Below are 23,658 nucleotides of genomic sequence, written 5' to 3' on the forward strand. Positions count from 1 at the left end.
GTGTGAAAAATCAGCAATCATTTTATTCCAATACGGTTAGGCTGTGGATAAACAGCATGGGTGATGGGCCGTTTCACGCACACCGCAGGTGTGCGTGAAACGGCCCGTCACCCATGTTATGTGTCTGTGACCTGACCGTATTGGAATAAAAGTATTGCTGCTTTTCCATACAAGTGTTTCCATATCTGCTGTTATTGTATTATCCCGAAGATGGGTCATCAATGTAAAAGTCCTGGGAAAACCCCCTTAAATTTTTCCTTTTACATACTTTTGTATATTGACCTCAATGACTCGGCTGATTTTAGATTATTTTGTCTACTGCACAGAAAACCTTTATGAGTCCCTTTTTTTTTGTACAGAACCATTTAATGATTTTTCACGTCGTCCTATTTAATTATTTACCCTTTTTTCCTGACAAGAGAGAAAGAGATCCCTGCATTGTTTGTTGGAGATTAGACACAAACTTCAATACAAATGAGATCTGCCAGATGTGCTTTTATACAGGGGAAATCAGATCTCAGGGAGGTTTGTTCCTGAATAATGCATCCTATGAATTAACCATTAGATACATGAGACTTTTTCCCCCCCTAATAAGATGTTTGTTTACCTTGTCTCCTATAAATTTCTTTTGGATGTTTCTTAGATTTCGGAGAATCAGCAGGAATCTCTCTTTCTCTTCATATTAAGTTGTAAATGCTTCTCCAGATTAGTGCACGATACCGAGGCATGGGGACATAAGGTAGAACTTGTTTAAAGGGACACGTTAGGGAAAACTAGGAGGTCGTATTTGGAGCTATTCAATAATAGAGTGGGTAATACTTCAGCCCCATGAGTGTAAAATGTTTTAGTCATAGTGGTGACTGTTACCCAGAGCTAGAGTGGGATTATTCAGAAATAAAACAAATGTAAAGGGGTACTCCGCCGGAAAACATCTTATCCCTTATCCAAAGGACAGTGGCTAAGATGACCAATCGCTTGGGCCTTGCCACTGGGGACCACCGCGATCTCCGCTGCGGCACCCCAGTCATCCGGTGCATGGAGCAAAGTCTGCTCCATGATGGGTGACTGGTGACTACAGCCATCACGCCCCCTCCATTCATATCTATGGTAGGAGGCATGGCGGCTACGTACTAGCCATCACGCCCCCTCCCGTAGACATGAATGGAGGTGGCATGACGTTACGAACGCGGAAGTTCCAAGCTTCCGTGTCGCAGACGCCACTGCTGCCGACCGGGAGATTGCAAGGGTCAAAGTGGCAGGACCCCCGCCCGCAATAAGACATCTTATCCCCTATCCTTTGGATAGAGGATACGATTTTTTCCAGAAGAGTACTGCTTTAAGGTTGTTTAATAAACTGTTCAGTATCTTTTAAGGATGCCTAACCTTACAGTATATCATTTAGGAATGTGATGCATAAGTTACTTCTTCCTCTACATGTGCATCAGGTGTGATACCTGGGGTAAAAGCTCTGGGTACCCAATGCCGCGTTATTCCACTGATATGGTGGTAGATCGTGACACCATTATGACCTATGGTTACCAAAAATTCTAAATATGTGACCATATGAATTTCGGAAAAACATAAATAATGCAATTAATTTCTCTGGGCGCGACTATTTATCCAGAATTATTTAGCTCTTGAATGGCGCTCTGCGGTACTTTTTGCAATATCATAAAATAGTACACAGGTATTATAAAATATGTACCATAAACCACTTCAAATTAGCCACACAGATCTTGTAGTACATTTTTAGGTAGAATGTAGGATTTACAATCTGTGGTACTATATTTGGCGGAAATATCAGCTAGTACATTTCTTTGTACAGTTGTAAGTTTTGGAGGAAAACGTATGCTTCTTTGAGGATATATATATATATATATATTTATATATATATATATATATATATATATATATATATATATATATATTAATTATATATATCATCAGGCTGTTGCTGCTTGGTTGGTATCTGGCTGAGAATGAAAATATGGGGAGCCCTATGCGTATTTCTTTCTCATAAATAATTAAATAATAAAAGAAAAACACATAGTGTTCCCTGTATTTTTATTCTCAGCCAGATACCAACCAAGCAGCAACAGCCTGACGTTACAAGGGTAGGTGAGGACCATTGTTACTGGCCCTCTCCAGCCTAAATAATGCCAACCTATTACCGCCTAGGCACAGGAGCAAAATTTTTGATGCTCTGGGCCGGTTGGTACTGGCTCTTCCCGACACCCCTGTGGCGGTGGGTACCGGGTTAATAACCGGGGGTTAGTGCGCTAGCTGTTTTTGTGGCTTACGCTAAGCCCTGGCTAAGTAATGGACTCCATCTATACTTCCACTACTAATCCTGTAAAAAAAAAAAAAAAAAACATTTAAAAAACTTTAATTCCCAAAAAACACTCCCCCACAAGCCCTCATTACAAAATGTTGTTAGTATTAAACAAAACAAAAAATGCTGGTCATCGTAGTTCCACCCAATCTGAAGTAGCCCACAGGACAGACGGATCTGTAATGAAAAGAAAAAAAAATGGGTTAATACATTTAGGGGGGAAAAGGTGGTAAAAAAAATGTAATAAACACACATAATTTTTTTTGCTTATGTGTGCTAAGAAAATGGCATTACAAAGTGATTTTATTGGTTTCTGCTTATGTGAGCCAAATGTATCAACCTGCTGTGATATAACTGATAAATATGTCACCATAAGCAAACCCAAGGCAAAAAAAAAAAAAAATGCCTACAGAACTCGGCTACCAAAGCAACGATGATAAATGTCCCCCATTTTGTTTAGAGTACCAGTCTGACAATGAAGGACATTTCTAGCTATGACCCATAGAAATAAGACAAACATAATGATACTCTTCTTTAGAACCACAGCTTGTTATTGTGTTACAGTTTCATTCAACCACTTAATATGTTAAAATATTTATACTCCAGAGCTGTACTCACTATTCTGCTAGTGAGGTCACTGTGTACATACATTACTTTACTTATCCTATACAAGTCCTGTGTTGTATCCTGTATTATACAGTGGTCCCTCAACGTACGATAGTAATCCGTTCCAAATGAACCATTGTTTGTTGAAACCATCGTATGTTGAGGGATCCGTGCAATGAAAAGTATAGGAAGTTGTACTCACCTGTCCCCGCCGCTCCGGACCTGTCACCGCTGCCCTGGATGTCACCCTCCATCGCTGTCTCTGCGTCCCTGTGGTGTCCCCAACGCTCTGGACATCTCTGCTTCCCCGGGATCCTCGCTCTAATCACGTCACTATGCACGCCGCTCCTATTGGATGACGGGAAGGCATGAGCGGCGACGTGATGACGATGAAGGAGATTGATGGAGGGGATCGTGAAGAGGATGCTCCGGAGCCCCGAGGACAGGTAGGAGACCATCACTGGAGCACACAGGGCACCGTAAACGGCTATCCGGCGCGCAGCTGAAACAGTCTGCGCTGCCGGATAGCCGTTTATGCGATGGCCCCGACATACAAAAGCATCGTATGTTGATGCTGCCTTCAACATGCGATGGCCTCTGAGAGGCCATTGCATGTTGAAATTATCGTATGTCTGGGCCATCGGAGGTCGGGGGGTCACTGTACTCCAGAGCTGTACTCACTATTCTGCTGGTGGGGTCAATGTGTACATACATTACATTACTTATCCTGTACTGATCCTGAGTTGTATCCTGTATTATACTCCAGAGCTGTACTCACTATTCTGCTGGTGAGGTCACTGTGTATATACATTACATTACTTATCCTGTACTGATCCTGAGTGATATCCTCTATTATACTCCAGAGCTGTACTCACTATTGCCGTGCAACTCTGGATGGTCCAGATGGATGGAGTAGTGGATGGTTGGTGGACGGCCACCCTGTTCCAACAAAGCTGCAACATCAGCAAGGCGGCGGTGGAGTCATGTTTTGGGCTGGAATCATGGGAAAAGAGCTGGTGGGCGCCTTTAGGGTTCCCGAAGGTGTAAAGATTACCTCAGCACTTCCTTCCCTGGTACAGAAAGAAGAACTATGCTGTTACGCCGAGCGCTCCGGGTCCCCGCTCCTCCCCGGAGCGCTCGCTACACTCTCCCCACTGCAGCGCTCCGGTCAGATCCACTGACACGGGGCGCTGCGATTACACTTCCAGCCGGGATGCGATTCGCGATGCGGGTAGCGCCCGCTCGCGATGCGCACCCCGGCTCCCGTACCTGACTCGCTCTCCGTCTGTCCTGTCCCGGCGCGCGCGGCCCCGCTCCCTAGGGCGCGCGCGCGCCGGGTCTCTGCGATTTAAAGGGCCACTGCGCCGCTGATTGGCGCAGTGGTTCCAATTAGTGTGTTCACCTGTGCACTTCCCTATATCACCTCACTTCCCCTGCACTCCCTTGCCGGATCTTGTTGCCATCGTGCCAGTGAAAGCGTTTCCTTGTGTGTTCCTAGCCTGTGTTCCAGACCTCCTGCCGTTGCCCCTGACTACGATCCTTGCTGCTTGCCCCGACCTTCTGCTACGTCCGACCTTGCTTCTGTCTACTCCCTTGTACCGCGCCTATCTTCAGCAGTCAGAGAGGTTGAGCCGTTGCTAGTGGATACGACCTGGTCACTACCGCCGCAGTAAGTCCATCCCGCTTTGCGGCGGGCTCTGGTGAAAACCAGTAGTGACTTAGAACCGATCCACTAGCACGGTCCACGCCAATCCCTCTCTGGCACAGAGGATCCACTACCTGCCAGCCGGCATCGTGACAGTAGATCCGGCCATGGATCCCGCTGAAGTTCCTCTGCCAGTTGTCGCTGACCTCACCACGGTGGTCGCCCAGCAGTCACAACAGATAGCGCAACAAGGCCAACAGCTGTCTCAACTGACCGTTATGCTACAGCAGTTACTACCACAGCTTCAGCAGTCATCTCCTCCGCCAGCTCCTGCACCTCCTCCGCAGCGAGTGGCCGCTCCTGGTCTACGCCTATCCTTGCCGGATAAATTTGATGGGGACTCTAAGTTTTGCCGTGGCTTTCTTTCCCAATGTTCCTTGCATCTGGAGATGATGTCGGACCAGTTTCCCACTGAAAGGTCTAAGGTGGCTTTCGTAGTCAGCCTTCTGTCTGGAAAAGCCCTGTCTTGGGCCACACCGCTCTGGGACCGCAATGACCCCGTCACTGCCTCTGTACACTCCTTCTTCTCGGAAATCCGAAGTGTCTTTGAGGAACCTGCCCGAGCCTCTTCTGCTGAGACTGCCCTGTTGAACCTGGTCCAGGGTAATTCTTCCGTTGGCGAGTATGCCGTACAATTCCGTACTCTTGCTTCAGAATTATCCTGGAATAATGAGGCCCTCTGCGCGACCTTTAAAAAAGGCCTATCCAGCAACATTAAAGATGTTCTGGCCGCACGAGAAATCCCTGCTAATCTACATGAACTCATTCACCTAGCCACTCGCATTGACATGCGTTTTTCCGAAAGGCGTCAGGAGCTCCGCCAAGATATGGACTCTGTTCGCACGAGGCGTTTCTTCTCCTCGGCTCCTCTCTCCTCTGGTCCCCTGCAATCCGTTCCTGTGCCTCCCGCCGTGGAGGCTATGCAGGTCGACCGGTCTCGCCTGACACCTCAAGAGAGGACACGACGCCGCATGGAGAATCTCTGCCTGTACTGTGCTAGTACCGAACACTTCCTGAGGGATTGTCCTATCCGTCCTCCCCGCCTGGAAAAACGTACGCTGACTCCGCACAAAGGTGAGACAGTCCTTGATGTCTACTCTGCTTCTCCACGTCTTACTGTGCCTGTGCGGATGTCTGCCTCTGCCTTCTCCTTCTCTACTATGGCCTTCTTGGACTCTGGATCTGCAGGAAATTTTATTTTGGCCTCTCTCGTCAACAGGTTCAACATCCCAGTGACCAGTCTCGCCAGACCCCTTTACATCAATTGTGTAAACAATGAAAGATTGGACTGTACCATACGTTTCCGCACGGAGCCCCTTCTAATGTGTATCGGATCTCATCACGAGAGGATTGAACTTTTGGTCCTCCCCAATTGCACTTCTGAAATTCTCCTTGGACTACCCTGGCTTCAACTTCATTCCCCAACCCTGGATTGGTCCACTGGGGAGATCAAGAGTTGGGGGCCCTCTTGTTCCAAGGACTGTCTAAAACCGGTTCCCAGTAACCCTTGCCGTGACTCTGTGGTTCCTCCAGTAACCGGTCTCCCTAAGGCCTATATGGACTTTGCGGATGTTTTCTGCAAAAAACAAGCTGAGACTCTACCTCCTCACAGGCCTTATGATTGTCCTATTGACCTCCTCCCGGGCACTACTCCACCCCGGGGCAGAATTTATCCTCTGTCCGCCCCAGAGACTCTTGCCATGTCTGAATACGTCCAGGAAAATTTAAAAAAGGGCTTTATCCGTAAATCCTCCTCTCCTGCCGGAGCCGGATTTTTCTTTGTGTCCAAAAAAGATGGCTCCCTACGTCCTTGCATTGACTACCGCGGTCTTAATAAAATCACGGTTAAGAACCGCTACCCCCTACCCCTCATCTCTGAACTCTTTGATCGCCTCCAAGGTGCCCACATCTTTACTAAACTGGACTTAAGAGGTGCTTATAATCTCATCCGCATCAGAGAGGGGGATGAATGGAAAACGGCATTTAACACCAGAGATGGACACTTTGAGTATCTGGTCATGCCCTTTGGCCTGTGCAACGCCCCTGCCGTCTTCCAAGACTTTGTTAATGAAATTTTTCGTGATCTTTTATACTCCTGTGTTGTTGTATATCTGGACGATATCCTAATTTTTTCTGCCAATCTAGAAGAACACCGCCAGCATGTCCGTATGGTTCTTCAGAGACTTCGTGACAATCAACTCTATGCCAAAATTGAGAAATGTCTGTTTGAATGCCAATCTCTTCCTTTTCTAGGATACTTGGTCTCTGGCCAGGGTCTACAAATGGATCCAGACAAACTCTCTGCCGTCTTAGATTGGCCACGCCCCTCCGGACTCCGTGCCATCCAACGCTTTTTGGGGTTCGCCAACTATTACAGGCAATTTATTCCGCATTTTTCTACCGTTGTGGCTCCTATCGTGGCTTTAACCAAAAAAAATGCCGATCCCAAGTCTTGGCCTCCTCAAGCGGAAGACGCCTTTAAACGACTCAAGTCTGCCTTTTCTTCGGCTCCCGTGCTCTCCAGACCTGACCCTTCCAAACCCTTCCTATTGGAGGTTGATGCCTCCTCAGTGGGAGCTGGAGCTGTTCTGCTACAAAAAAATTCTTCCGGGCATGCTGTCACTTGTGGTTTTTTTTCTAGGACCTTCTCTCCGGCGGAGAGGAACTACTCCATCGGGGATCGAGAGCTTCTAGCCATCAAATTAGCACTTGAGGAATGGAGGCATCTGCTGGAGGGATCAAGATTTCCAGTTATTATTTACACCGATCACAAGAACCTCTCCTACCTCCAGTCTGCCCAACGGCTGAATCCTCGCCAGGCCCGGTGGTCTCTGTTCTTTGCCCGATTTAATTTTGAAATTCACTTTCGGCCTGCCGATAAGAACATTAGGGCCGATGCTCTCTCTCGTTCCTCGGATGCCTCGGAGGTTGAACTCTCTCCGCAACACATCATTCCTCCTGACTGCCTGATTTCCACTTCTCCAGCCTCCATCAGGCAAACTCCTCCAGGAAAGACCTTTGTTTCTCCACGCCAACGCCTCGGAATCCTCAAATGGGGTCACTCCTCCCATCTCGCAGGTCATGTGGGCATCAAGAAATCTGTGCAACTCATCTCCCGCTTCTATTGGTGGCCGACTCTGGAGACGGATGTTGTGGACTTTGTACGAGCCTGCACTATCTGTGCCCGGGATAAGACTCCTCGCCAGAAGCCCGCTGGTTTTCTTCATCCCCTGCCTGTCCCCGAACAGCCTTGGTCTCTGATTGGTATGGATTTTATTACTGATTTACCCCCTTCCCGTGGCAACACTGTTATTTGGGTGGTCGTTGATCGATTCTCCAAAATGGCACATTTCATCCCTCTTCCTGGTCTTCCTTCAGCGCCTCAGTTGGCTAAACAATTTTTTGTACACATTTTTCGTCTTCACGGGTTGCCCACACAGATAGTCTCGGATAGAGGCGTCCAATTCGTGTCTAAATTCTGGAGGGCTCTCTGTAAACAACTCAAGATTAAATTAAATTTTTCTTCTGCATATCATCCCCAATCCAATGGACAAGTAGAAAGAATTAACCAGGTCTTGGGTGATTATTTACGACATTTTGTTTCCTCCCGCCAGGATGACTGGGCAGATCTCCTTCCATGGGCCGAATTCTCGTATAACTTCCGAGTCTCTGAATCTTCCTCCAAATCCCCATTTTTCGTGGTGTACGGCCGTCACCCTCTTCCCCCCCTCCCTACCCCCTTGCCCTCTGGTCTGCCCGCTGTGGATGAAATTTCTCGTGACCTTTCCATCATATGGAGAGAAATCCAAAATTCTCTCTTACAGGCGTCATCACGCATGAAGAAGTTCGCGGACAAGAAAAGAAGAGCTCCTCCCATTTTTTCCCCTGGAGACAAGGTATGGCTCTCCGCTAAATATGTCCGCTTCCGTGTCCCTAGCTACAAGTTGGGACCACGCTATCTTGGTCCTTTCAAAATTTTGTGTCAGATTAATCCTGTCTCTTACAAACTTCTTCTTCCTCCTTCTCTTCGTATTCCTAATGCCTTTCACGTTTCTCTTCTTAAACCACTCATCATCAACCGTTTCTCTCCCAAATCTGTTCCTCCCACTCCTGTTTCCGGCTCCTCGGACATCTTCTCTGTCAAAGAGATTCTAGCGTCTAAGAAGGTCAGAGGGAGAACCTTTTTTTTAGTGGATTGGGAGGGTTGTGGTCCAGAAGAGAGATCCTGGGAACCTGAGGACAACATCCTAGACAAAAGTCTGCTCCTCAGGTTCTCAGGCTCTAAGAAGAGGGGGAGACCCAAGGGGGGGGGGTACTGTTACGCCGAGCGCTCCGGGTCCCCGCTCCTCCCCGGAGCGCTCGCTACACTCTCCCCACTGCAGCGCTCCGGTCAGATCCACTGACACGGGGCGCTGCGATTACACTTCCAGCCGGGATGCGATTCGCGATGCGGGTAGCGCCCGCTCGCGATGCGCACCCCGGCTCCCGTACCTGACTCGCTCTCCGTCTGTCCTGTCCCGGCGCGCGCGGCCCCGCTCCCTAGGGCGCGCGCGCGCCGGGTCTCTGCGATTTAAAGGGCCACTGCGCCGCTGATTGGCGCAGTGGTTCCAATTAGTGTGTTCACCTGTGCACTTCCCTATATCACCTCACTTCCCCTTCACTCCCTTGCCGGATCTTGTTGCCATCGTGCCAGTGAAAGCGTTTCCTTGTGTGTTCCTAGCCTGTGTTCCAGACCTCCTGCCGTTGCCCCTGACTACGATCCTTGCTGCCTGCCCCGACCTTCTGCTACGTCCGACCTTGCTTCTGTCTACTCCCTTGTACCGCGCCTATCTTCAGCAGTCAGAGAGGTTGAGCCGTTGCTAGTGGATACGACCTGGTCACTACCGCCGCAGCAAGTCCATCCCGCTTTGCGGCGGGCTCTGGTGAAAACCAGTAGTGACTTAGAACCGATCCACTAGCACGGTCCACGCCAATCCCTCTCTGGCACAGAGGATCCACTACCTGCCAGCCGGCATCGTGACATATGCTTTCCGTAATAAAATCATCTTCATGCATGACAATGCACCATCTCATGCTGCAAAAAATACCTCTTCCTCAATGGCTGCTATGGGATTAAAAGGAGAGAAAGTCATGGTGTGGCCTCCATCCTCCCCTGATCTCAATCCTATTGAGAACCTTTGGAGCATCCTCAAACAAAAGATCTGGGAGGGTGGGAGGCAGTTTACATACATCAGCAGCTCTAGGAGGCGATTCTGATATCTTACAAACAAATTCAAGCAGAAACTGTTCAAAAACTCACAAGTTCAATGCAAGTAGAGATGAGCAAATTTTGGGAAAATTCGATTCAGCCGATTCGGCAAATTTCCTGAAAAAATGTGGTTTGGTCCAAATTTATCTGCGGTGAATCACTATTAAAAATGGCTATTTCTGGGCAACAGAGAGCCTCGATATAGGTGTAGAACACTTTGCCTTGTCGTAACACCCTTAAGGAGTGTGCTGGGTTAGTGAAATAATACTGTTATTCAGTATGACATGAAGATTTCAGGCATCGCTATTAGAATCACTGCCACGTATGGATGTGGCAGCAGGGTCGGGAGACCATATGGCGTAACAATTGAAGAGATCAAAGATATTTTTTTAATTTAATTTTTATTTAATTAAAAAAAAATTATTTACCTTTTTTTTTAAATCCTTTTTTGAAAACCCATTCTAGTGAGCATCGAGATTGCGGTCCACCACAAGGCGAGCTACCGCCTGTCCCAGCCCCTGCCTCTCAGCACACCTCCATGCTCTGAGTGACCACTTGAAAAGGGAGGGACTGCAGTACCAGCAACTTGGACAGGAGCATGTTTGTCACGATGCCGGCTGGCAGGTAGTGGATCCTCTGTGCCAGAGAGGGATTGGCGTGGACCGTGCTAGTGGATCGGTTCTAAGTCACTACTGGTTTTCACCAGAGCCCGCCGCAAAGCGGGATGGACTTGCTGCGGCGGTAGTGACCAGGTCGTATCCACTAGCAACGGCTCAACCTCTCTGACTGCTGAAGATAGGCGCGGTACAAGGGAGTAGACAGAAGCAAGGTCGGACGTAGCAGAAGGTCGGGGCAGGCAGCAAGGATCGTAGTCAGGGGCAACGGCAGGAGGTCTGGAACACAGGCTAGGAACACACAAGGAAACGCTTTCACTGGCACGATGGCAACAAGATCCGGCAAGGGAGTGCAGGGGAAGTGAGGTGATATAGGGAAGTGCACAGGTGAACACACTAATTGGAATCACTGCGCCAATCAGCGGCGCAGTGGCCCTTTAAATCGCAAAGACCCGGCGCGCGCGCGCCCTAGGGAGCGGGGCCGCGCGCGCCGGGACAGGACCGAGGGAGAGCGAGTCAGGTACGGGAGCCGGGGTGCGCATCGCGAGCGGGCGCTACCCGCATCGCGGATCGCATCCCGGCTGGAAGCGGAATCGCAGCGCCCCGGGTCAGTGGATCTGACCGGAGCGCTGCAGTGGGGAGAGTGTAGCGAGCGCTCCGGGGAGGAGCGGGGACCCGGAGCGCTCGGCGTAACAGTACCCCCCCCCTTGGGTCTCCCCCTCTTCTTAGAGCCTGAGAACCTGAGGAGCAGACTTTTGTCTAGGATGTTGTCCTCAAGTTTCCAGGATCTCTCTTCTGGACCACAACCCTCCCAATCCACTAAAAAAAAGGTTTTCCCTCTGACCTTTTTAGATGCTAGAATCTCTTTGACGGAGAAGATGTCCGAGGAGCCGGAAACAGGAGTGGGAGGAACAGATTTGGGAGAGAAACGGTTGATGATGAGTGGTTTAAGAAGAGAAACGTGAAAGGCATTAGGAATACGAAGAGAAGGAGGAAGAAGAAGTTTGTAAGAGACAGGATTAATCTGACACAAAATTTTGAAAGGACCAAGATAGCGTGGTCCCAACTTGTAGCTAGGGACACGGAAGCGGACATATTTAGCGGAGAGCCATACCTTGTCTCCAGGGGAAAAAATGGGAGGAGCTCTTCTTTTCTTATCCGCGAACCTCTTCATGCGTGATGAAGCCTGTAAGAGAGAATTTTGGGTCTCTCTCCATATGATGGAAAGGTCACGAGAAATTTCATCCACAGCGGGCAGACCAGAGGGCAAGGGGGTAGGGAGGGGGGAAGAGGGTGACGGCCGTACACCACGAAAAATGGGGATTTGGAGGAAGATTCAGAGACTCGGAAGTTATACAAGAATTCGGCCCATGGAAGGAGATCTGCCCAGTCATCCTGGCGGGAGGAAACAAAATGTCGTAAATAATCACCCAAGACCTGGTTAATTCTTTCTACTTGTCCATTGGATTGGGGATGATATGCAGAAGAAAAATTTAATTTAATCTTGAGTTGTTTACAGAGAGCCCTCCAGAATTTAGACACAAATTGGACGCCTCTATCCGAGACTATCTGTGTGGGCAACCCGTGAAGACGAAAAATGTGTACAAAAAATTGTTTAGCCAACTGAGGCGCTGAAGGAAGACCAGGAAGAGGGATGAAATGTGCCATTTTGGAGAATCGATCAACGACCACCCACATAACAGTGTTGCCACGGGAAGGGGGTAAATCAGTAATAAAATCCATACCAATCAGAGACCAAGGCTGTTCGGGGACAGGCAGGGGATGAAGAAAACCAGCGGGCTTCTGGCGAGGAGTCTTATCCCGGGCACAGATAGTGCAGGCTCGTACAAAGTCCACAACATCCGTCTCCAGAGTCGGCCACCAATAGAAGCGGGAGATGAGTTGCACAGATTTCTTGATGCCCACATGACCTGCGAGATGGGAGGAGTGACCCCATTTGAGGATTCCGAGGCGTTGGCGTGGAGAAACAAAGGTCTTTCCTGGAGGAGTTTGCCTGATGGAGGCTGGAGAAGTGGAAATCAGGCAGTCAGGAGGAATGATGTGTTGCGGAGAGAGTTCAACTTCCGAGGCATCCGAGGAACGAGAGAGAGCATCGGCCCTAATGTTCTTATCGGCAGGCCGAAAGTGAATTTCAAAATTAAATCGGGCAAAGAACAGAGACCACCGGGCCTGGCGAGGATTCAGCCGTTGGGCAGACTGGAGGTAGGAGAGGTTCTTGTGATCGGTGTAAATAATAACTGGAAATCTTGATCCCTCCAGCAGATGCCTCCATTCCTCAAGTGCTAATTTGATGGCTAGAAGCTCTCGATCCCCGATGGAGTAGTTCCTCTCCGCCGGAGAGAAGGTCCTAGAAAAAAAACCACAAGTGACAGCATGCCCGGAAGAATTTTTTTGTAGAAGAACAGCTCCAGCTCCCACTGAGGAGGCATCAACCTCCAATAGGAAGGGTTTGGAAGGGTCAGGTCTGGAGAGCACGGGAGCCGAAGAAAAGGCAGACTTGAGTCGTTTAAAGGCGTCTTCCGCTTGAGGAGGCCAAGACTTGGGATCGGCATTTTTTTTGGTTAAAGCCACGATAGGAGCCACAACGGTAGAAAAATGTGGAATAAATTGCCTGTAATAATTGGCGAACCCCAAAAAGCGTTGGATAGCACGGAGTCCGGAGGGGCGTGGCCAATCTAAGATGGCAGAGAGTTTGTCTGGATCCATTTGTAGTCCCTGGCCAGAGACCAAGTATCCTAGAAAAGGAAGAGATTGGCATTCAAACAGACATTTCTCAATTTTGGCATAGAGTTGATTGTCACGAAGTCTCTGAAGAACCATACGGACATGCTGGCGGTGTTCTTCTAGATTGGCAGAAAAAATTAGGATATCGTCCAGATATACAACAACACAGGAGTATAAAAGATCACGAAAAATTTCATTAACAAAGTCTTGGAAGACGGCAGGGGCGTTGCACAGGCCAAAGGGCATGACCAGATACTCAAAGTGTCCATCTCTGGTGTTAAATGCCGTTTTCCATTCATCCCCCTCTCTGATGCGGATGAGATTATAAGCACCTCTTAAGTCCAGTTTAGTAAAGATGTGGGCACCTTGGAGGCGATCAAAGAGTTCAGAGATGAGGGGTAGGGGGTAGCGGTTCTTAACCGTGATTTTATTAAGACCGCGGTAGTCAATGCAAGGACGTAGGGAGCCATCTTTTTTGGACACAAAGAAAAATCCGGCTCCGGCAGGAGAGGAGGATTTACGGATAAAGCCCTTTTTTAAATTTTCCTGGACGTATTCAGACATGGCAAGAGTCTCTGGGGCGGACAGAGGATAAATTCTGCCCCGGGGTGGAGTAGTGCCCGGGAGGAGGTCAATAGGACAATCATAAGGCCTGTGAGGAGGTAGAGTCTCAGCTTGTTTTTTGCAGAAAACATCCGCAAAGTCCATATAGGCCTTAGGGAGACCGGTTACTGGAGGAACCACAGAGTCACGGCAAGGGTTACTGGGAACCGGTTTTAGACAGTCCTTGGAACAAGAGGGCCCCCAACTCTTGATCTCCCCAGTGGACCAATCCAGGGTTGGGGAATGAAGTTGAAGCCAGGGAAGTCCAAGGAGAATTTCAGAAGTGCAATTGGGGAGGACCAAAAGTTCAATCCTCTCGTGATGAGATCCGATACACATAAGAAGGGGCTCCGTGCGGAAACGTATGGTACAGTCCAATCTTTCATTGTTTACACAATTGATGTAAAGGGGTCTGGCGAGACTGGTCACTGGGATGTTGAACCTGTTGACGAGAGAGGCCAAAATAAAATTTCCTGCAGATCCAGAGTCCAAGAAGGCCATAGTAGAGAAGGAGAAGGCAGAGGCAGACATCCGCACAGGCACAGTAAGACGTGGAGAAGCAGAGTAGACATCAAGGACTGTCTCACCTTTGTGCGGAGTCAGCGTACGTTTTTCCAGGCGGGGAGGACGGATAGGACAATCCCTCAGGAAGTGTTCGGTACTAGCACAGTACAGGCAGAGATTCTCCATGCGGCGTCGTGTCCTCTCTTGAGGTGTCAGGCGAGACCGGTCGACCTGCATAGCCTCCACGGCGGGAGGCACAGGAACGGATTGCAGGGGACCAGAGGAGAGAGGAGCCGAGGAGAAGAAACGCCTCGTGCGAACAGAGTCCATATCTTGGCGGAGCTCCTGACGCCTTTCGGAAAAACGCATGTCAATGCGAGTGGCTAGGTGAATGAGTTCATGTAGATTAGCAGGGATTTCTCGTGCGGCCAGAACATCTTTAATGTTGCTGGATAGGCCTTTTTTAAAGGTCGCGCAGAGGGCCTCATTATTCCAGGATAATTCTGAAGCAAGAGTACGGAATTGTACGGCATACTCGCCAACGGAAGAATTACCCTGGACCAGGTTCAACAGGGCAGTCTCAGCAGAAGAGGCTCGGGCAGGTTCCTCAAAGACACTTCGGATTTCCGAGAAGAAGGAGTGTACAGAGGCAGTGACGGGGTCATTGCGGTCCCAGAGCGGTGTGGCCCATGACAGAGCTTTTCCAGACAGAAGGCTGACTACGAAAGCCACCTTAGACCTTTCAGTGGGAAACTGGTCCGACATCATCTCCAGGTGCAGGGAACATTGGGAAAGAAAGCCACGGCAAAACTTAGAGTCCCCATCAAATTTATCCGGCAAGGATAGGCGTAGACCAGAGGCGGCCACTCGCTGCGGAGGAGGTGCAGGAGCTGGCGGAGGAGATGATTGCTGAAGCTGTGGTAGTAACTGCTGTAGCATAACGGTCAGTTGAGACAGCTGTTGGCCTTGTTGCGCTATCTGTTGTGACTGCTGGGCGACCACCGTGGTGAGGTCAGCGACAACTGGCAGAGGAACTTCAGCGGGATCCATGGCCGGATCTACTGTCACGATGCCGGCTGGCAGGTAGTGGATCCTTTGTGCCAGAGAGGGATTGGCGTGGACCGTGCTAGTGGATCGGTTCTAAGTCACTACTGGTTTTCACCAGAGCCCGCCGCAAAGCGGGATGGACTTGCTGCGGCGGTAGTGACCAGGTCGTATCCACTAGCAACGGCTCAACCTCTCTGACTGCTGAAGATAGGCGCGGTACAAGGGAGTAGACAGAAGCAAGGTCGGACGTAGCAGAAGGTCGGGGCAGGCAGCAAGGATCGTAGTCAGGGGCAACGGCAGGAGGTCTGGAACACAGGCTAGGAACACACAAGGAAACGCTTTCACTGGCACGATGGCAACAAGATCCGGCAAGGGAGTGCAGGGGAAGTGAGGTGATATAGGGAAGTGCACAGGTGAACACACTAATTGGAATCACTGCGCCAATCAGCGGCGCAGTGGCCCTTTAAATCGCAAAGACCCGGCGCGCGCGCGCCCTAGGGAGCGGGGCCGCGCGCGCCGGGACAGGACCGAGGGAGAGCGAGTCAGGTACGGGAGCCGGGGTGCGCATCGCGAGCGGGCGCTACCCGCATCGCGGATCGCATCCCGGCTGGAAGCGGAATCGCAGCGCCCCGGGTCAGTGGATCTGACCGGAGCGCTGCAGTGGGGAGAGTGTAGCGAGCGCTCCGGGGAGGAGCGGGGACCCGGAGCGCTCGGCGTAACAATGTTCAGCTTCTGCGCCATTGGATAAGTGGGCACATACTGCTAAAAGTTGCTGCAGTGAAAAAGCTTGTACTTGTATCTTAAAATCGATCTGGCGATCCTCTGCAAGGCGAGCTACCACCTGTTCCAGCCACTGCCTCTCAGCATCGATATGACGTTGAAGACCATAGGCCCTCACAATTGAAAAGAATGAAGTGATTTTTTTAAAATTTAAATTGAAGATATTAATTCAAAAGTTTAATGTCCCGGGTGCCTGAAGCATTCACTTTGAAATAATACTGCATGACCACAAAACCCAATATAACAAGGAGTCGCAATGCAGCACAATGACAGAGCCAGAACCTCCTTGGGATGCAGGGCATATGCATACACCCTGCATCCCCGATCCTTAAGGGCTCAGGGCATACTTGGTCCAGTTTAACGGGTTTAAACCATTCTTACCAGTGGAGAATTGGCTAAACCCAGTGGGTCCCGGTTGTTACGGGCAGCCAGGACCCACGGCTAATGTGGCTGAACGGGCCGATGCCCAGCATTAACCCTTTAATCAGCTTACCGGTTGACGGGAAGGTCCTCACCTGCATCTCCTTCGTCCAATCGGCGATCTACTGCTCTATGCCTGGAGGCAGGCTAGAGCAACAGATAGCCGGTTACACTGATCATTGCTTTGCAATGGCATAACACTGGTCAGTATATGCAATCAAAAGATTGCATGATTTAGCCTCTTATGGGGGCTAAAAAAAAAGTGTATTTTTTTTTTTAAAGTTCATTAAACCCTTCCTTATTAAAAGTTTAAATCACCCCCTCTTTTCCCATTTTTTAAAATAAAATATTGTAATAAAGAATAAAAATAATCATATGTGGTACTGCCGCATGCGTAAATGTCCGAACTATTAAAATATAAGGTTAGGTAAACCACACAGTCGATGGTGTACACGTAAAAAAAAAAAAACTAAGTCCAAAATTGTGCATTTTCGGTCACTTCATATACCATAAAAATATTAATAAAAAGCAATTAAAACACAAATTTTGGTGCATGTAGTTTATCATTTTTTAAAGTATTAAAATAAAATAAAACCTATATAAACCCCGCAAATAGTTATTTTTTTTATTTCGCTGTAGGTTATATTATAAAATAAGTGATGTCATTACAAAGTACAATTGGTTACGCAAAAAACAAACCCTTATATGGGTCTGTAGGTGCAAAATTGAAAGCGTTATGAAAGGAAGGAGGAAAAAATGTTCTTAACCCCTTAAGGACGCAGCTCATTTTCCCCTTTAAGACGCAGGCCTTTTTTGCAAATCTGACCACTGTCACTTTAAGCATTAATAACTCTGGGATGCTTTTACTTTTCATTCTGAATCTGAGATAGTTTTATTGTGACATATTCTACTTTATGTTAGTGGTAAAATTTTGTCGATACTTGCATCATTTCTTGGTGAAAAATTTATGAAAAATTTGAAAATGTTTAATTTTTTTTACTTTGAAACTTTTTGCTTATAAGGAAAATGGACATCCCAAATACCTTTTATATTGATTCACATGTGCAATATGTCTACTTTATGATTTCATCATAAAGTTGACATGTTTTTACTTTTGGAAGACATCAGAAGGCTTCAAAGTATAGCAGCAATTTTCCAATTTTTCACCAAAAATACCCCACAAATGCCCCCATTATAAAAACTGCACCCCTCAAAGTATTCAAAATGACATTCAGTAAGTGTGTTAACCCTTTAGGTGTTTCACAGGAATAGCAGCAAAGTGAAGGAGAAAATTCAAAATCTTCATTTTTTACACTTGCATGTTCTTGTAGACCCAGTTTTTGAATTTTTACAAGGGGTAAAAGGGGAAAAATCTTCCTAAAATTTGTAACCCATCTCGAGTAAGGAAATACCTCATATGTGTATGTCAGGTGTTCCGCGGGCGCAGTAGAGGGCTCAGAAGGGAAGGAGCAACAATGGGATTTTGGAGAGTGAGTTTTTCTGAAATGGTTTTTGGGGGGGGCATGTCACATTTAGGAAGCCCCTATGGTGCCAGAACAGCAAGAAAACCCCCACATGACATACTATTTTGGAAACTCCACCCCTCATGGAACGTTACAAGGGGTACAGTGAGCCTTAACACCCCACAGGTGTTTGACGACTTTACGTTAAAGTTGGACGTGTAAATAAAAAAAAAAATGTCACTAAAATGCTGGTTTTCCCCAAAATTTTACATTTCTACAAGGGGTAATAGGAGAAAATGCCCCCCAAAATTTGTAACCCCATTTCTTCTGAGTATGGAAATACCCCATGTGTGGACGTCAAGTGCTTTGCTGGTGAACTACAATGCTCAGAAGAGAAGGAGCGCCATTGAGATTATGGAGAGAGAATTTGGTTGGAATAGAAGTCAGGAGCCTTGTGCATTTACAAAGCCCCCCGTGGTGCCAGAACAGTGGACCCCCCCCCCCCCCACATGTGACCCCATTTTGGAAACTACACCCCTCACGGAATTTAATAAGGGGTGCAGTGAGTATTTACACATCACTGGCATTTGACAGATCGTTGGAACAGTGGGCTGTGCAAATGAAAAATTCAATTTTTCATTTTCACAGACCACTGTTCCAAAAATCTGTCAGACACCTGTGGGGGGTAAATGCTCACTGCACCCCTTATTACATTCCGTGAGGGGTGTAGTTTCCAAAATGGGGTCACATGTGGGTATTCATTTTTTTGCTTTTATGTCAGAACCTCTATAAAATCAGCCACCCCTTTGCAAATCACCAATTTAATGTACCTCAAATGTACATAGTGCGCTCTCACTCCTGAGCCAGGGGTGGCACCCCTGCCACCTAACTCCTATCCCTTCAGGAGGACCGGGGGTGACTTGGACACCCCCGATCCCCCTGATTTACCAGGTCACTGGACACCGGTATGGCCCAGATCCGCCGAAAATCGTCGGTCTGAAGTCTCAGGACCCCCCTGGGCATATGCACGGGATGCCTGCATACGCCCCACGTCCTTAACCCGATAACGACCATGGACGTCTATACTCGTCCAATGGCCGTTACCGGGGTATGACGCGGGCTCCCGACTCGAGCCCGCGTCATACCGGCCAGCCCCCAGCTGATTCTTGTAGCTGGGGGCCGACGTTAATAGCCGACATGCGGCGATCGCCGTGGCCGGCTATTAACCCTTTAGATCGCCGCTGTCAAAGTTGACAGCGGCGTCTAAAGGTGCCTGTATACAGTCCCTGGTGGTCCAGTGGGGTGGATCGCTCCCCCGCAGCGCGATCGCGGGGGAGCGATCCACTACTGAGGTAGCCTGAGGGCTTACCTCTCCTCCTGTGTCGGCTCCGGCTCTCTGAATGATAAAGCCTGGCAGGACCAGGCTTTATCAATCGAGCGCAGAGCACACAAATGAATGGGATTGTATGCAATCCCATTCATCTGTATGAGGAATCAAATGATTCCTCCTAAAAGTCCCCTAAGGGGACTAAAAGTGTAAAAAAAAAAGTTTAAAAAAAGTTTAAAAACACACACATTAACCCCTTCTTTATTAAAAGTTTAAATCACCCCCCTTTTCCCAAATTCCATATTAAAAATATGTAACCATAATAAAAATAAACATATGTAGTATCGTCGCGTGCGTAAATGTCTGAACTATAAAAATATATCATTAATTAAACCGCACGGTCAATGGCGTACACGCAAAAAAATTCAAAAGTCCAAAATAGTGTATTTTTGGTCACTTTTCATACCATAAAAAAGGAATAAAAAGTGATCAAGAAATCCAATCAAAATAAAAATGGTACTGATTAAAACTTCAGATCACGGCGCAAAAAATGAGCCCTCAAACCGCCCTGTATATGGAAAAATAAAAAAGTTATAGGGGTCAGAAAAGGACAATTTTAAATGTATAAATTTTCCTGCATGTAGTTACGATTTTTTCCAGAAGCGCGACAAAATCAAACCTATATAAGTAGGGTATCATTTTAATCGTATGGACCTACAGAATAAAAATAAAGTGTAATTTTTACCGAAAAATGTACTGCCTAGAAACAGAAGCCCCCAAAATTTACAAAATGGTGTTTTTTCTTCAATTTTGTCGCACAATGATTTTTTTTCCGTTTTGCCATAAATGTTTGTGTAAAATGACTCATGTCATTCCAAAGTAGAATTGGTGGCGCAAAAAATAAGCCCTCATATGGATTTTTAGGTGCAAAATTGAAAGGGTTATGATTTTTAAAAGGTGAGGAGGAAAAAACGAAAGTGTAAAAACAGAAAAATGCTTGGTCCTTAAGGGGTTAAAGGGGTATTCCAGGCCAAAACTTTTTTTTATATATCAACTGGCTCCGGAAAGTTAAACAGATTCGTAAATTACTTCTATTAAAAAATCTTAATCCTTCCAATAGTTATTAGCTTCTGAAGATGAGTTGCTGTTTTCTGTCTAACTGCTTTCTGATGACTCACGTCCCGGGAGTTGTCCAGCTCCTATGGGGATGTTCTCCCATCATGCACAGCTCCCGGGACGTGACATCATCATTGAGCAGTTAGACAGAAAAGTTCAGAAGCTAATTACTATTGGAAGGATTAAGATTTTTTAATAGAAGTAATTTACAAATCTGTTTAACTTTCCGGATGCATACACCCTACGTCCTTAAGAGGTTAAAATTAAAATAGGCTGAGTCCCTAAGGGGTTAAATATATATTTTTTTATTTAAATAGATGAACCTAAAAAGTTTAATTTAATGTGCCAGCAGCATGAGGAGACCACATGGCTATTGTGTTTTTGGGTCCTCTGTCTCATCTTCCTCATCACTTTGTAGCTCCTCTGGCTGCTCCTGCTCCTCCTTTCCTGTCTATAAAAACCACCCATTTCGCAAAACCTTGCCTGTGCTCCACTGTGCCCCTCGCCCTCCTCCTTCTCCTCCAGTTCAGCCAGTTATTTGCCATGAATAAATTCGGACCAACCCAAATTTTTTCGGAAAATTTGGCGAATCAGCCGATACAAATTTTTCTAAAATTTGCTCAGATCTAATCTTGATCCCATAGAGATAGTAGCAGTAGCAGTATACAGATAGAGCTGGAGGGGACATGTATTTGTGCTATATATCTTATTCCCATAGAGTTAACAGCAGTATACAGATAGAGCTGAAGGGGAACTGTATAACTACTATATTTCCTGATCCCATAGAGATAGCAGCTGCAGTATACAGATAGAGCTGGAAGGGAGGTGTATAACTAACTACATATCCTGATCCAATAGAGGCAGTAGCAGTATACAAATAGAGCTGAAGGGGAGGAGTGTAACTACTATATATCCTGATTCCATAGAGATAGCAGAAATATACAGATAGAACTGTAAATGAGGTATATAATGACTAAATTTATACTGATTCCATAGACATAGCTGCAGTATAGAGATAGAGTTGAAGGGGAGGTGTATAACTACTATACATCCTGATCCCATAGAGACAGCATCAGTATACAGATAGAGCAGGAGGAGAGGTGTATGACTACTATATATACTGATCCTATAGCGAAAGAAGCAGCAGTATACAGATAGAGCTGGAGGGGAGGTATATAACTACTATATATACTGATCCTATAGAGATAACAACAGCAGTATACAAATAGAGCTGGAGAGGAGGTGTATAACTACTATAAATCCTGATCCCATAGAGACATCAGCAGTATACAGATAGAGCTGGAAGGGAGGCGTATAACTACTATATATCCTGATCCCATAGAGACAGCAGCAGAATACAGATAGAGCTGGAGGGGAGGTGTATAACTACTAGAAATCCTGATCCCATAGAGACAGCAGCAGTATACAGATAGAGCAGGAGGGGAGGTGTATGACTGCTAGATATACTGATCCTATAGCGAAAGAAGCAGAAGTATACAGATAGAGCTGGAGGGGAGGTGTATAACTACTATATATACTGATCCTATAGAGATAACAACAGCAGTATACAAATAGAGCTGGAGAGGAGGAGTATAACTACTAGAAATCCTGATCCCATAGAGACATCAGCAGTATACAGATAGAGCTGGAAGGGAGGTGTATAACTACTATATATCCTGATCACATAGAGACAGCAGCAGTATACAGATAGAGCTGGAGGGGAGGTGTATAACTACTATCATGTATTCAAAAACATTGCAGAGTTCTAAATGGAGAAGTTGAACAGATCTTCTTTTAGGGGTTAAAATAGCTACATTTACCAAGCAAAATGATGATCTACTGATACATTTTACCTAAAACTCTGGAGTGCAGCAATAATTTATTTATTATTAGAAATCTACAGTAAAGTTTATCTCGACAAGTTTCCCTTTGTTCAGTGTCAGAATCACGCAGTGATGATGAAGAGGATAAAATGTCTGTGCGCTAAACCTGTCAGGAGCTACACGATATCTGATGACACCTTACAGCGCCATTTCCTGCTACATTGTATCGTCTGACACCAATATGATAACATGTAACCGGAACCTAGAGGTGGACACTGCTGGCTCTGTAATCATACTGAGTACTCTCCTGATGTAGCAGAGATGAATTTGTCCTTTGGCACAAGTCATAGTGATCTTATGGCCTCTGGGCTATGTTATCTTGTTGTGGTAGGTGATCATGTGACCGGCAGGTCCTGCTACGCTCCGGACAGGTAATTAACTATTTATATACATTTATACAATCCTTTACATATAAATCCTAAATAAGTACTAGATAACTAATACCTAGATGAGAGGCGACTAGGGGTGGACTAGGCAATAAGGACCCGACGTCCTAGGGACTCTGGCTATGGGGACCTATATACACAGGTACCGGATAGGATGCGGTACCGGGAAACCACAATTCCAATAGAACACTGGGGAAGATTCCAATAGAACGCTGGGGAAGATTCCAATATAACCCTGGGGAAGATTCCAATAGAACGCTGGGGAAGATTCTAATAGAACGCTGGGGAAGATTCTAATAGAACGCTGGGGAAGATTCCAATAGAACGCTGGGGAACATTCCAATAGAACGCTGGGGAAGATTCTAATAGAACGCTGGGGAAGATTCCTATAGAAAGCTGGGGAAGATTCCAATAGAACGCTGGGGAAGATTCCAATAGAACGCTGGGGAAGATTCCAATAGAACGCTGGGGAAGATTCCTATAGAAAGCTGGGGAAGATTCCAATAGAATGCTGGGGAAGATTCCAATAGAACGCTGGGGAAGATTCCAATAGAACGCTGGGGAAGATTCCAATAGAACGCTGGGGAAGATTTTAATAGAACGCTGGGGAACATTCCAGTAGAACGCTGGGGAAGATTCTAATAGAACGCTGGGGAAGATTCCAATAGAACGCTGGGGAAGATTCCATTAGAACAGTGGGGAAGATTCCAATAGAACGCTGGGGAAGATTCCAATAGAATGCTGGGGAAGATTCCAATAGAACGCTGGGGAAGATTTCGATAGAACGCTGGGGAAGATTCCAATAGAATGCTGGGGAAGATTCCAATAGAACGCTGGGGAAGATTCCAATAGAACGCTGGGGAAGATTCCAATAGAACG

Source organism: Hyla sarda, chromosome 5 (assembly GCF_029499605.1).
Source record: "Hyla sarda isolate aHylSar1 chromosome 5, aHylSar1.hap1, whole genome shotgun sequence".
Taxonomy (NCBI): domain Eukaryota; kingdom Metazoa; phylum Chordata; class Amphibia; order Anura; family Hylidae; genus Hyla; species Hyla sarda.